This window comes from Panthera tigris, chromosome A1, assembly GCF_018350195.1.
Source record: "Panthera tigris isolate Pti1 chromosome A1, P.tigris_Pti1_mat1.1, whole genome shotgun sequence".
NCBI classification, from domain to species: domain Eukaryota; kingdom Metazoa; phylum Chordata; class Mammalia; order Carnivora; family Felidae; genus Panthera; species Panthera tigris.
The window spans coordinates 2332521-2345975 of NC_056660.1; the positions used below are offsets into that span (position 1 = coordinate 2332521).

The following is a 13455-nucleotide window of genomic DNA, read 5'->3' on the forward strand; positions in this document are numbered from 1 at the left end:
GGAACAGAAAAGATTAGAATCAACCTTGCAGTAATACATGGACTACATGATAGGGGGAAAAATCACACAGAAGGCAGAAGAAAAGCACGAAGAGAAGCAATCGGAAAAGAACATCCACATGCATGACAGACACAAAAACTCAACCTCTGATTAACTGCCGTGCTCCGGAAAGAGAAAGGGCAAAATCAGACATCAATTTGCAAAATAATAGTGTAAAACAAAAAACAAAACAAAACAAACTTTACTGAAATGAAGCTTTGAATTTGCTCCTCTGCCACCGTCTTATGTATGTGTATGTACTTCGGGTCTGAATAATCCTGGAAGGCCTCAGAGGAAACTGATCAGTTTCAGTCTCTTTCAGAAAACCTAAGTAAGGCAGATGTTAGAAAATCGAAGTAAGGTTGAAACCATGACGCCTTTATTGTTGGTTATCTCAAAAGCTGTTTTCTAAAGGGCTAATACCCAAAAAAGGGCACAGTAAAGGATAAGTCATAACTTATTTCTAAGATGATTTGTTTTTAATTTTTTATGTATTTTATTTTTTTAGTAGACTTCGTGCCCCGCGCGGAGCCCAATGCAGAGCTGGAATTCACCACCCTGAGATCAAGACCTGAGCGGAGATCAAGAGTCGGACGCTTAACCAACTAAGCCACCCAGATGCTCCTATTCTAAGGTTATTCTTAAAAGACACGTCTCAGTCTTACATGTTATGTAGGGAAATGAAAGCAGTCCAAAGGGGAGGGCACATTCAAACCACTCAACCTAGAGGGCTCGTCCTCATCTCATTCACCGCAGTTCAAGAGAACTTTTCTACTAGGAACGGACTAAACGGTATTAATCGTAACTTTTATCTGAATAATGAGATTTCATAAGATACTTCCACGGCTCTGCTCTGTTGGCCAAGGTATACTGTTACACATAAATAACCAGCGGACTGGCATGAGGGCAGCAGCTGCCGGAGAAAGTAGCCCCTCAGAACGAAGAGTGTAGAATGCAGTGATGGAGATCAAAGAAACGCCGGGGGCCTGTTGGTGGCTCTCTTGTCATCCGAAACCCACCAGAGACTGAATTTAGAGTCGTGGTAGGTGGAAAGTGATGGCAGTGGGGATGAATTCCCATTACCACAACTATTTGCTTCTCAAACCTGCATCTAAAGCTAAATACGTGGGGAAGGAGGGGCAGCAGAAATGCTGGGATTTGGGGCTATGCTGAGCACGTGAGAACCATCCACATGGTTCTGGTTATCTATAAAATGCTCCATGGATTTCAAGGATTACTTGTAATGCAGGAAAAAATGTGACAAAGGAATTAAGAGCAATGAGTGATGTGAAGTGGATAAAAGAGATCTTTGAAAGCTGATGACTTCTGTTAAAACATTTCCCTAGTTTATTGCCTTTAAAGCAACAGGTGCTTCACCATTCTGTCTCTAGTTTTTATCCATGAAGTGACAAATTCGAAAAAGTTAGCTCTCTGTTCTTTGTTGAACATTCTTTGCTTTCTGCATTCCCAGGAAGAAAGTGAGAAAAGAAAGAGCCTTCCTTACAATGCTTCCAATATATCCAATATACCCACAATGCATTAGACCAAACGTAGTAAAACCGTATTCATTTGGGACCTTTATTTTGGAATTTGTAACAATCTGGATACCATATTATCGCTTTGCTGTCTTTGAACTTTCTGTGGCCCATCTGAAAGACTATCTTTTCTTCTTAAAGAAAGCTTTTACAAGTGGAAAAATTTCAGTCATTAGAACTTTCCGATTTTGTTCTGAATTGGGGGAGAATTCATCGTATATGAAAAAAAAGTCCTGCCGGACTAAATTAGAAATATTAACTGCATAAGCTATACTTCACAATAAACTCTACAAAATGAGAGAATATTAGCCAAGGAGACAAAAGTCACTCTTAGAAGACCCTGAAGTTCCGGGAATGACTCTGGCTGGCTTCTGAATGTTGTCTGGTCTAGTGAGGGCCTAGCCTAGACTTCTTTCCAGAGACTAGAAGAACGCTAGTGTGACTTTCCTTGGATAAGTGCAGTAATGAAATGGCGTATGCTTCTATTAACTTAAAAAAAAGCGTAGAGTTCCGTGTAGAGAGGAGTGGCCACTGGCAGGGGACGCTGATGAGTAAAAACATAAGCGCCTTCTCTTCGAGTAACTGCTTTCTCTCTCCTGATGAGATGAGTGAACAGAATACTCACTTTCTCTTCTTCCATAATTACCTTGCAGGAAGTACATAACAACTACATAAACTTCTGTTTATGCTCTTAACAAAAAGTTTAAATTAGGCTTCATATGATTAAAAAAAAAAAAGACTAGAGTCTCGACTTAAAAAAAAAAAAGACTAGAGTCTCGACTTAAAACTACAATCCCAAGTTTCATCAATATCACTCATTGCAACCATAACTAAGTGACATTTTCCAAGGGCATGATTGAGTCACTTCAGTTTATTTCCCCCTGCTCCCACAGGAGAAGGTAAACTACTTTGTGAACTCTTGCTAAAACTATTCAACACCAACTTATTTAACAAATACCAGGCATCTCCTCTGACCTAGCATCGTATGGAGATAAAACGAAGAGGCGCTCACTTTCTAGTGGGGGAGGCGTAATGGAGTGGAAGGCGGGAAGTGCTAGACAGAAGTAGGAAAGGAGCTACTAGGGGTTTGCAAGTGTGTGTGTCTCACTGATGATCAATTTCAAACTACGGTCATTACTTGTCCCATGTTATTTATCACCCATGACATTGTGACTTCTTACTTTTCAAAATGAGACATGCATCAGACTAATATTTTTCAAGATGATACAATTAAGTTTAAGTAGGAAGTTAGCAACAGGTCTGGTATCAGTAAATTTATTTGGATTGTGGTCTCTCTCCTTTGGGCAGCAGAGCAGTAACAAAGAACCTTTTGTGGTGGGAGCTGTGGTCTAATTTCTGCAACGAACTCACCCATGCAAAAAGTTCTCAAAACTGAGAATTTCAGGTAAGCCCGGAGAAAGTGCTGCTATCAGAGGGCTGAGTCAAAAACAGAGGCCGCTGCTAAAGATAACAACATTTAGGACACCGTATCCTGCAATAAATGACCCAGTCTGGAGTAAAGAAGGGATGGGCCCTTCTCTCCTCCCTCCCTCCCCTTTGTGGGGAACAGCTGCAGTCTGTAGCTGTAAAGTATTTTATAGTTTGGGACTTCAGAGGGAAAGTAACTCATTCCGAGAGTACTTTGCACTGCTTTCTCCCCAGACTGCCACATTCTCTGTGATCTACTCAGACTTCCATCCCCAAGTCCCAGGAAAAGACTGTCCGTCCCCTTAGTTACAGGAACACTCACTGTGTGGATGGCCACGTAAAGCTTGTGGCTGAATACTGATAGCAGTTTGCCTGGCACCAAGTTCCTTTAGCCCCATACCCTAACCCTACACAAAATTTGGTCAAAGAGTGGAATTATTTTTTGAAAACAGCAATTTGTTGCTTGCATATAAACAGAAATTGCATCCAAAACAAAAACAAATTTTTCAAAAAACCTTCAAATAAATAAATGGAAAGATAACAAAAGCCTGAAAGAAGGGGCAGATTCGCAATTTATTAAAAACAAAACTATATTTCTATTTAAAACTTCCATTGGTAAAATAAATAAATAAATATTCCATTGGCACTATTATTATTATTATTATGAACTAGGTCTTTGTGCAAAATAAATACTGTACTAATTTAAAATGTCGGGGCGCCTGGGTGGCTTAGTCGGTTAAGTGTCTGACTTTGGCTCAGGTCATGATCTCATGGTCTATGGGTCTTTAGGTTCGAGCCCTGTGTTGGGCTCTGTGCTGGCAGCTCAGAGCCTGGAGCCCGCTTCAGATTCTGTCTGTCTGTCTGTCTGTCTCTCTCTCTGCCTGTCCCCAGCTTGTGTGCTCTCTTTCAATAATAAATAAATAAGCTTTAAAAAATTATTTAAAAAAATAAAATGTCAACCTTAGTTTTGTTCATTGCTAATATGATTTTCCTGAAACTGATGTTTGCTCCTGTGTCCTTAAGCTTCCGCATTTACCCGGCTACCTGTGATGAGCGTCGATAAACCTTACTGCGTACCTTTCCAGAAGACAGGTTAAATACCCACTTACTGCTTCTGACTGTAATCAAAACACTTCACAAAGCTAAGCATGTAACATAGTTTCTTGCTTCTGGTCCCTTTTTTCATTTGGCTAACTTACTGGGTAAGAATTACTTCTGGTGTTATTGCTCTAGGAATCCTTCCTCAAGTAGCCACTTCGGGTTAGGTAGCCTCTCAGGTAGGAGCATAGAGAACCCAGAGTAAACGTTTATCAAGCTCTGTGCTGGAATCGTCTGTTGTCCAGTACAGTGAATTCTTGAAGAACAGAAAATGTATTTTTGTCCCTCTGTATCACCAGTGCCTACTACATGGTTAATATTGCTAAATGGTTAAAAAAAAGAAAATGTGCCAGAACGCATCGGTCTTCATGAATGGGAACCAATTCCAAACCCAGAGTGTGACGTTAAAAAAATAATAATTTAAAAAGATTTTGGTGGGTGAATACGCACAATTTTGTTTTGTGTGTTTACACATTTAAAACCCCATTAGCTTATCAAAATATCTTTAGGCAGGTATGCACTTTGTCATGTGCACTAAAGAAGTTCTCACGCAAAAGGAAATAAAGGCCCCTTGGTTCCTGTTATTATAACCACAAATTACTGTATCCTGTTAAGTACTTCGGTTTTAAAAAATGCCTTCTTGGGAAGAGGAAAGAGGTAAAGCCATTGACAGGTGGTGGTAGTGTTAACCGTACCAAAGAATATTGCCTTATTTTTTGCCGATGCAGAAATCATAGAATCTCAGAAACAGAATGCTCTCAACTGGATTACACCAGCTGCTTCACACTCTCCTGTAAATCTGAACGAATGACCTAATGGATTTCAGGCCTTACATCATGTTCGGTTTAGGTTTTAACGGATTGTTTCAGCTTTGGCTTGGAGATCACTGACACAACTTTACAGTGTATTTATGATAAAAATTTTGCTATCAGAATGTACTGGTAGGAAACGAGCGGGGGATGAGCCAGACATTTTACCAAGCATTGGCAAAGCAGGTAGAGTTTACGAGCAAAGGTACTGGGATGCGTGCCACTTGTATTTCTGTTGATGTTTACAAATTAAATCGCCAGTTAAAAAAAGTGATGCATAGATTACACAATAAAAATACACAATACAGAAAAACAAGTCACACACAGATATGGCTATATATTTTGGCAAATGAATTTACTATTCAAGCAAATCACTTAAGACCTGGCAAAGATTTGCCAAAATCTCTCTTTCGGCTTTTATTTTATTCTTTGGACAAATTTCATGAGAAGATATCCATGCTTTTATTTAGTAATTTCTGAGGATACTGTAACAGTGAAGATTTAAAATGATTCCATAATAGAATCTGTTGTATATTGACTGGAAAATCAAACAGACTGTGTTTTGCTTTAAGCATAAGTCAAGTAGACAACTGCTAAATAAATAAATGGAAGAGAATTTCCCATTTTACTATTTCAAATGCCATTACTTTGAGTACTCAGTCACTTTTCTCCTTCAACTTCTCTACCACGCTTTATGTCATTTACAACACTTGGGTCAAATGAGGAATCATGGGTTTCTATAACTTAACATGCAAATACAGGAAAGGAGCCGTATAAAACCGTGCCAGTGAATCATACACGAAGTTAGCAGAACTGTTAGCATTTGCCTAGGAAACAGTGAGGCGTGTACTAAATACGAAGTTCTCTGGGTACATGTTAAGAAAAATTTTATCTTGACCCCTGAGAATTTTAGAATCCTTTTTTTAAGTTAGAGTTCTTTATTTTTGAGAGGGAGAGAGTGAACAGGGGAGGAGCAGAGAGGGAGAGGGAGAATCCCAAGCAGGTTCCATGCTGTCAGTATAGAGCCCAACATGGGGCTCGATCCCACCAACTGTGAGATCATGACCTGAGCTAAAACCAAGAGTTGGATGCTTAACTGACCAAGTCACCCAGACGTCCCTGAGAATTTTAGAATCTTATATGAGAAACAAAACCAGTAAAAACCTGTGGTTGATGGTAAGTTGTTACATGTGTACTTTAAGGGTAGGCATGGACAGAACTAGCACTGGGGTAATCTTGTTAAAATGTATCTGGTGATAATCTACTCCCGTATTTTTTACAACCAAGAGAATAACTCTACTTGAATCTCGGGAAGAGTAGGGGACAGAAGAAGAGACAGAGCCTGAAGCGCTGAAATGATTCAGGCAACCCAAATCTCCAAACATGAATTGCCAGGGAAGTCCCAAAGAGTAACTAACTCTTAATATTTACATACTTGGACAGATTTTGTCACTTTGTTCAGTATAAAATTAATTTCTCAATATTTATTGCTATTGTTTACTTAATTGACAAAATTAAAAACTTTATATATGTACTACAGATTACCAGTATTAATAACATTCCTGTGAATTTGTAAGTAGAATCCTAAGCTCTGAGAACTCGAATAACCCAACCTACTTACAGGCCACCGGTGAAGAGAGGAAACTTGAAGACGCTCCCTCAGACAATGGGCCTTTAAGACTTAAAGGAGAGGGACAGACAAAGGTGTGTGTTCTCTTTATAAAGCTATACACAGGGTAAGCTAGTGTAATAGGGCTAATGGCCCATACACTGGGCTGGAAACGAGAATGCAGAGTCAAACAGAAGCAAAGAATCGGTGAAAGGGAAGAGTAATACCATAAATTATCTGACTTGAGGGTAACATCACTGAAAAGCTAGGAGTAACGCACTGAGACATGATAAAAGCAGTGAACTAGAAATAATTTTAGATGTAACACTGCAAACATTTCATAATATGAAGAAAGAAGGGACAAGGGACGTATTCTAACACATTAGATCTCGCACAGGCTCTAAGTCCCCACACTACATGGTCACACTTCCTGGTGTCCATAACTCCCTGAAATTATACGTGAAAACGTGTATATGCACTTTGGGGAAGAAAGTATACACGTTCTTAAACGGATTCACAACCTATTCAAAGATAAGAAATAAGTGACAATGATGCATCAGCAAATATAAGTGATAATATGATAAAATACAATGATTAATAAAATCTTAAAATGCTCCAATTTTGAGTACTGCCCATATTAGAATAGTGTATACAATTAATTAACTTTAAATAACTGAGATGAATATCAGACTCAATCTGTTTTCAACATTTGGCTGTAGGGATCTCTTAAAATTTCAAAGGAAAAAAAAAAAAGCTTCCCAAACAGGACTAAATATAAAACGAGAAACCTATTTTCTAATTCCAGGTCCTTCCAAAATGTCTTACATTTCCCATCAGCTAATCTAGATTTAAATAAAGAATACACAACTGCTGTCTGGCCAGGACAAAGCAGTGTCCTAAAGGACATCTTCGCTGTATAACATCATCGTACGTTTTCACCGATGCGGTGCAAAAGCCACTGTAGGGTGCTTTCCCCAAACTAGGCACTACTCTAAATAGGGCACTATCTAGGCACGTAGCACAGTAAAAACTCAACAGCTTTTAGCAGAGAAACCACTATATAGAAATATGGATGAGAAGAGATTGGAGAGCAAAGATACAGGGGCAAGAGACAGTCCCCCAAAGGTCAAGGACAGCTCACTTTTACTCTAGTGAGCCATTGACTTTATTTCTATAATATGAAAAAATATTTTGTGAATAATATTGTTTCGCAAAGTTCTAAGAAAAACCTTCCTACTCAAGATATAAAACTCAGAACTTTAATAATGGCAAGTTTTTTTAAGTCATGGTAAAGGGAAGAGAGTTTTTACACTTTCCTTTTTGCCTTTTCTCCTCAATTTTCTGCAACATACGTATATTTCAAGAAAAAACCCAACACGAGTAATCTCCAAGAATCGAGATATAGCCAACAGCTCCAACTCCCTTGCTAATATATTTGAAGGAATTTCAGTAACCACGATAAAATAGTATTTTGACGGTGTTTCAAGAAGCAATCTTTCCATGATGGTAGTTTAAGATGGATTTAATCAGTGCCCGGCGGCCAAGTCTACTCTTGAAACTCAAAGTCCTAATTTAAAACCAAAACAGTTGCAGTGTTGCATAAATAAGTAAAATCGATTACAAATAAAATATGTTTACTTATCGTTAGGTTTTGAAACAAGTGTGCCTTTGGCTCATATTATACCACTGGCTGTCCGCTTTCTATTGCAGTGGTTTCCCGGTGAAATCCCGAGGTCTGCGTATAATCACTTTCCTGGCTCGCCATTAAAGAGTGTTACACTTGGTATGTCTACTGGAAGAAACAGGCTTTCCTATTACACCTCGAGAGATGTAGCACTGCTAATCACATGGTGCTCACCTGTCCACTCTCTTTCCTCTGCAGTATCTGTGGTCACAGCCACGGGACACACACTGAGGCCACACATCAAAGCAGTACTAAGGGGCACCTGGGTGGCCCAGCTGGTTGAGCGTCCAGGCTTCGGCCCAGGTCACGGTCTCATGGTTCCTGAATTCGAGCCCCACGTCAGGCTCACTGCTGTCAGCCTGTCAGCCCAGAGCCACTTCAGATCCTCTGTCCCTTCTCTCTGCCCCTCCCCCACTTGTGCCCTCTCAAAAATAAATAAACCTAAACATTAAAAAGAAAAAAAAAAAAAAAAAAAAAAGGCAGTACCATACCACAACAGCAGTCTCCTAACACGGACTTTAACATTGGAGCAATTGCAAGCATTTCACAACTCCCCAGCACTGTGGGTCTGATCAGGGGAAGAAGCCACAGTAGGGCTCTGACCAAATTAACCGGAAAATAATTTGTCTTTAAAACATCGTTAATAGTGTGATTTGATCTCTTGGTATTTACACTGCACACATAGAAATCAACCCACTAATAATTTCTTATGTATTATCTTCTAATTGAATACACTAGCAAATGAGAAAAAGGACAGGATATTCCCAGGTTTAAAAGTCACTCATATTTTGCTTTGAAATATCTAAAACAATTTATGAAAAAATATTGTACTTTCCTATTTTAGGTTTTTATCATGTCTAATTAAAAACATTTTTTAATGTTTATTTGGGGGGGGGGAGGGGCAGAGAGAGAGGGAGACAGGAACCGAAGTAGGCTCCAAGCTCCGAGTTGTCAGCACAGAGCCCAACACGGGGCTCGAACTCACAAACCGGGAGATCATGACCTGAGCCAAAGTCGGATGCTTAGCCGACTGAGCCACCCAGGCGCCCCTATCATGTCTAATTCAAAAAACGGTTTGCATTACCAGGGTAGACACCAGCCAAGTCATGAGGACCAGAAGAGGGAGATGCTTGGAACTCACGTGCAATAGGAAACACAGGTATAAAGTTTCTAGTACAAAATACGTAAATCATACCATATACATGTGGATAAATTTAAGATTTTACAAGGCTGTCTAAATGGCCATCAACTGATGAATGGATAAAGAAATTGTGGTTTATATACACAATGGAATACTATGCAGCAATGAGAAAGAATGAAATATGGCCTTTTGTAGCAACGTGGATGGAACTGGAGAGTGTGATGCTAAGTGAAATAAGCCATACAGAGAAAGACAGATACCATATGGTTTCACTCTTATGTGGATCCTGAGAAACTTAACAAGACCATGGGGGAGGGGAAGGAAAAAAAAAGGTTAGAGAGGGAGGGAGCCAAAACATAAGAGACTCTTAAAAACTGAGAACTGAGGGTTGATGGGGGGGGGGTGGGAGGGAGGAGAGGGTGGGTGATGGGCACTGAGGAGGGCACCTGTTGGGATGAGCACTGGGTGTTGTACGGAAACCAATTTGACAATAAATTTCATATTAAAAAAAAGAAAAAAAAGATTTTACAAGGCTGTATTTCTTAATAGCAATCACAACTTTTATTCTACACATCACACATTCATTGAACTTTCATACATGCCAACAAAAATTTTCCACATGGACCAGGCTGTACTTAAATATGTGGTTAAGTATTATTTCTAGAATGAAATTGTTTATAATCTGAAACATTTAACAATCTTATCTCATTCAATCCTATTCAACTTTTAATTCATATATTGCTACTATTGGTGGCTTGAGAGGCGTTTATGCACTGCTGTAACTCATAAAACTCCAAAGGCACAATAACAAGAACATTAATTTGTATACATTATCTACTAGAACATATGTTTGATTGAATAAGAGCATCAGGGATTTTTTACTTGGGTTCAGCTAAACATAACTGCAAAAGAAAGATTAAAATACACTTCTGCTTTGATATACAATTTGTTTTTCTTTCTTTCTTGCCCCCTCCCCCCCCAGACAAGTACCACAAAAGATTTACAGTAGGATATGTAAGTACTGTCCTCCCATTATTCAAGGAAGGAGAGTAAGACAACCTCTCATTCATGTAGGACAAATAGCTATGCCAAAAGCACAAATTACATCTAATTGCAGGGTATAACTTTGTCATCTTTCTTTTCATAATCTAGCTATTTACACACTTTGATTTTTTACTTCCATTTGGGTTTATTAACATCAAAGCTTTGTCATCACTTACCTGTTTCTAGAGACATTTTTACCCGAGGCAATTAAGAATAAAAATGTCTGCATTCTTGCTTTACTGTTGACTAAAGAAAGCTTTAGTTTTCATTGGGCTTTCAACGTTTCACGGTTATTAAACTCCTGTATGTTGCTGTAAAGTTTACTGCCCTTGGCGTACCAATTTTAAATGTACTATCACTAAACCCAAAGCACTGCACGCAAATATACTCCAACCCAAGTACACCCCAGTAAGTTCAAGTTTTACCCAATTGCTAATGGTATTATTAATGTCTTTTACTTTCTTTTCACAAAAATAATCACCACAAATGTAGTCAGACAATCTAGAATAAAAGAGAGCAACACCAATTTTTTTATGAATTGAGTAGGGTTGTCACAGCAAGTTAAAACAGCTCCACTGTATTAATTACATTATTGGGGCTTGTAAATTATTCACTGATATATGATAGAAATGCATTACATTTAATGAAACTTACAAATTCACTTCTCAATTAATATATATTTTTGACTGTTTAAACATGATCTATGTTCCTTGCTTTTATTTAAAATTTGTGACCATTTGTTTTAGTCAGGTTGTACACACAAAATGTAAAATACGAGTTCAAATGTGAATTTAAATATTATCAAAGGAAAGCAAAACATCTTTGGTGTTCTCTTACGATCTTAGACTTTAATATTTTAAAACTTAATGCCATGGTGCAGGATACTACTTACACTAAAATCATAATACCGAGTTTTCTTCCAAATAACTTATCAGGTATTCCTTTTAGCCACACTGGAAAAACCCACTAAGAGAAAGCCATTCGAATTTTGTGGCAAATTAGTCCTGTATTCACCATGACTGTGGTTGCTAAGCTCTCCTTCTTCGTGAACTCGGTTATGCCCTCCCCATTGTCTCTAGGGGTTTTTCTCTCCTGTAGCAGTTAGTATAGATCCCTCTGACATGGCCCATCTTTCCAGACCACTTCACAATCAGGCTCTTTTTGCCTGTTTTTTCATAGAAGGAAAGTGGGAATTCGGTCTATAGCCAGCTTCTAGGTCTAACCAAACCCTTTGCTTTCACTCCTGTTACAACAGAAGAATCTTTTTTGCTGTCAAAGTCCAACCTTTCTACTTGTGGTCTTGACTCCACACAACTTCCCTCCTCAAAAGACTTCAACCTATAATTATCCCTCACAGATCTGTAAACAATTTTTGCCTCCCTATTATGTCATCCTATCAGCATTCAAATCTCATCTACTGTCTCACATCTGAAAACAAAAACAAAACCTGACCTTGGTCTCATATCTTGTGTCTTTTTTTTTCCTTTCCAAGATTTTATTTAAGTTCAAGTTAGTTAATATATAGTGTAGTGTTGGTTTCAGGAGAATTCAGTGATTCATCAATTCTGCGTAACACCCAGTGCTCCTCACAAAGAGTGCCCTCCTTAATGCCTGTCACCCATTTAGCCCTTCCCCCCACTCCCCTCCCCTCCAGCAACCTTCAGTTTGTTCTCCATAGTTAAGAGTCTTATGGTTTGACTCCCTCTGCCTTTATTTTATTTTTCCTTCTCTTTTCCTATGTTCATCTGTCTTATTTCTTAAATTCCACATGTGAGTGAAATCATACGGTATTTGTCTTTCTCTGACTTATTTTGCTTAGCATAATACACTCTAGTTCCAACCAAGTTGATGCAAATGGCAAGATTTCGTTCTTCGTGAAGGTTAATATTCCATTTATATACGTGCCACACCTTCTTTACCCATTCATCTGTTGATGGACATTTAGGCTCTTTCCATGATTTGGCTGTTGTTAATAGTGCTGCTATAAACATTGGGGTGCATGTGCCCCTTCAAATCATACACAAAAATAAATTCAAGATGGATGAAAGACCTAAATGGGAGACAAGAAACCATCAAAACCCTAGAGGAGAGAACACAGGCAGTAACCTCTTTGACCTTGGCTGTAGCAACTTCTTACCAGACACATCTCCAGAGGCAAGGAAAACAAAAGCAAAAATGAACTATTAGGACTTCTTCAACATAAAAAGCTTCTGAACAGCGAAGGAAACAATCAACAAAACTAAAAGGCAGCCTACATCATGGGAGAAGATCTCTGCAAATGACGTACTGGATAAAGGGCTAGTATCCAAAATCTTTAAAGAACTTATCAAATTCAACATCCCAAAAATAAATAATCCAGTTAAGAAATGAGCAGAAGACGTGAATATACACTTCTCCAAAGAAGACATACAAATGGCTAACAGACACATGAAAAAATGCTCAACATTAGTCATCATCAGGAAAACACAAATCAAAACCACAATGAGGTACCACCTCACGCCTGTCAGAGTACCTTCTTGAATATCCTTTAGAGCAGCACTTCTAGAAAGAAGTATCTCTATTCATATCCTTTGTTTCCTTCCTTAACCATCTCTTCTTAATACATTCCAATTAAATTTCTCCCCCCAGTATTTCACTGAAATTCCTCTTGTCAAAGTCCCCAACACCTTCCCAACTGCCACATCCAAAGCCCAACTATGTGTTCTCATCATCTCAGCAGCAGCAGACTTAAGTGGGCCCTTCCTCCTTGAAAGGTTTTCTCAAGACTAAACCATAGGGGTGCCTGGGTGGCTCAGTCGGTTAAGCATCCGACTTCGGCTCAGGTCGTGATCTCACGGTTTGGGAGTTCGAGCCCTGTGCACTGGGCTCTGTGCTGACAGCTCAGAGCCTGGAGCCTGCTTTGGATTCTGTCTCCTCCTCTCTCTGCTCCTCCTCTGCTCGCACTCTCTCAAAAATAAATAAACATTAAAAAAGACTAAACTGTAAAGGTAAACCCATCTAATATTTTCTGGCTATGCAAATATTCCTCTTTGAATTATAAAAAACTGCCATATGAAACCTCTTGCTAT

General features: G+C 38.9%; 1 protein-coding gene across 4 annotated transcripts in view; it reads right to left on the reverse strand.

Moving 5' to 3' along the window:
• Positions 1-13455, reverse strand: part of MICU2 (mitochondrial calcium uptake 2) — a 143012-nt gene that overhangs the window by 117518 nt on the left and 12039 nt on the right. The gene's annotated exons all lie outside the window — the stretch shown is intronic.